Genomic DNA, 2,773 nt, shown 5'->3' on the forward strand with positions numbered 1-2,773 from the left:
TGGGTGAACCTATTGTAGGTATAATGACCATTTTCCTTCGACATTGTGACTTAGATACCAGTAACAAGACAGAGAGAATTAGACAGCCACAACGGGGACTATAAACAATTTAAACTCAAGACGGAGAAAGGAAAGAATAAAGATGGTTGAGGGGAGAAAGGAGAAGAGATGAAGAAGGCAGAAGGGAGACAAAGAAGAATGGAAGAGAGGAGAGAACAAAACAAATGGCAAAGAAGAAGACTCCATACAAGAAGCAAAGTAAACCGCGACCACGTGTTGAACGATTCCTGAAAAAGTAACGAAAAAAGGGATGTTTTAGAGTGTGTCTCTCTCTCTCTCTCTCTCTCTCTCTCTCTCTCTCTCTCTCTCTCTCTGTCTCCCTCCCTCTCCCTCTTTCTCTCTCCCTTTTTTGAGTAGGTTAAGTAGAAAAAAGGTATGTATACCAAATTATCAAGTACCTATCTCTCTCTTTCTTTATCTCTCTCTCTCTCTCTCTTCAGTAGGTTAGTAGAAAAAAGGTTATACCAAATTATCAAGTACCTATCTCAAGTTCCTACCGTTGTCAAGTTCTCAAAGAAATGTCGCATGGGGAGACAATACCAGCAGGAAAGTTCTCGGAAGAAGCAAAGAATAAACTCGCCATGTTTATTACACCTGCCTTGAAGAAAATGAAGACAGATTTTCCTTCGGGGACCCAAAAGGACAAATACGAGATGACAGGCGTCCCCAAAATGGGACACCTATTGGCAACAGGGGAACCGTTGGGTGTGACTTCAAGAGAAACGGTCCCAATAATAACAGACCCATTTTTAGGGCCACAAATAAGTGGGATTTCTATGGGTAATAATCCTGGATATCCCTCACTGTATAAAATAAATATATTCTTGTAGGCATTGCACATGTCTTTTCTTTCCGAAAATCTCGAAAAATTTGGGCCCAAAACACCAAATCACACGCACTCAAAACAAGATTGGAAAAATAAAGCAAGATTCGTGCTTGAAAGCGGAAGCCGGAAGGGAATTTAATCATTCAGACAAAATAAATAAATCGTTTTCCAATCTATTATTGTACAAGACACGTGATCACGATATTTTTAAATTCTCACATAATGTGATAGATATGAAATTATGAATCCCAGTATTGCAGTAAGTGAGAGGGTAGGTAAGTGTCTATTTATTTACCCTCTAAAGGTGTGTCCACACTTAGTTGACGACCGTCGATCGATGTCGAGTGAAACCGTTCACTGCGTCGACAACATAGATTCACCTTATTGTTCGATGGTCGATCGCCGGCCGTCAACTTTCAAGTCAGTCTTGAACAAATTTTGGAATTGGAAGACAGATGTTTTGAGTTGATGCTTGAGCACTTATTTTGTTCATAAATATGGTTGTAAGGGTTTTTCCATACTTACAAAAATGGTTATAGGTATCAAGCAGAGATGGAGTGAAACTGGTAAAAGATTTTTTTTTTTTTTTTTTTTTTTTTTTTTTAGGGGTGGGGCGATCTTTCAAGACGAGTAAATTTGAAAGACAATTTAAAATCCATTTTAATTTAAAAGTTATGGGTAGACCATGTTTTAAAATGATTGGTCATGAAAAGGCGTGTTTGACCTTTTTGAAAACCAATTTTTTAAACACCCTGTACAATCTTCTCACCCTGTTAACCCCGTAGAATGAAAAATAACCCAATACTGTCAACTCTTGTCACTGTGACGTCATCACACCTGAAACATTAAAAATACCTACCCTTGATATTTTGTATGTGTTTTTCCCCTTTGTTCAAATTACAGCAAAGAAGAATAATTCTGGATGAACAGTAACGGGATATGCTACCCTTTGTTCTTCTTTTATTCTTTCTCCTTCTTGCTTTTTCTTTTTTTTTCTCATCCTTTGCCTATCTACATAGGTATATGTCCCTCCCTCCATCTCTCTGTCTCTTTGTTCATCTCTCATATTTGCATTTTTATGACAATAAATAAGCACAACATTCAAACCCTTGATATTTTGTATGTGTTTTTCCCCTTTGTTCAAATTACAGCAAAGAAGAATAATTCTGGATGAACAGTAACGGGATATGCTAGGGTTGTTCATTTCCACCTCCACTTACACCTCCACAACCTCCAATGGAAATGATCTCCATTCTCCTCCTCATTTGGAGACTCTCTCTCTATCTCTCTTCTCTTTCTCTCTCTCTCTCTCTCTCTCTCTCTCTCTCTCTCTCTCTCTCTCTCTTCTCTCAAAAAACGTCTCTGTCTATTTTTTCCTCGTCGAACTTTTGCACATGTAAATAAGCAACAGAAATAATAATAGGAGGGAAATAAAACACGAAAAAACAAAAGAAAAATGACTTCTTTGACATCAAAGTGAAAAATATGTTGACTCAGAGCTTTTGAAGGGGATTGAGAGGTAATGAGGGAAGAAGGGAACTTCTGGAAAACTCTTTCCCTCTAACCTGTGGTTTTTCTTTGGGATTCAGTAACAGTCATCCTTTTAGCTCTCTAACTGTCTATATTTAGGTACCTACTCCATTTGTATTTTTCTCGTTATTTCTTTTAGTTGAAAATATTTTTGTAGGAAAAAACGCTGCGTGGAAAAATACCTATGTTTTGTTATAAATTCACTCAAATGAATCGAACAATAGGTATTACGTAATGGTCGGGGAGGAGAAGAAAGAATTGTAGAGGTTGAGGAGGAGAAAAATTAAAAGAAGGGGAAGAATAAAGAGGAGGAAGAAGAAGACGTGTGAGAGGTGGAAAAGGAGAAAAAGTACGAGG

Source organism: Diaphorina citri, unplaced genomic scaffold (genome assembly GCF_000475195.1).
Source record: "Diaphorina citri unplaced genomic scaffold, Diaci psyllid genome assembly version 1.1 scaffold944, whole genome shotgun sequence".
Taxonomy (NCBI): domain Eukaryota; kingdom Metazoa; phylum Arthropoda; class Insecta; order Hemiptera; family Psyllidae; genus Diaphorina; species Diaphorina citri.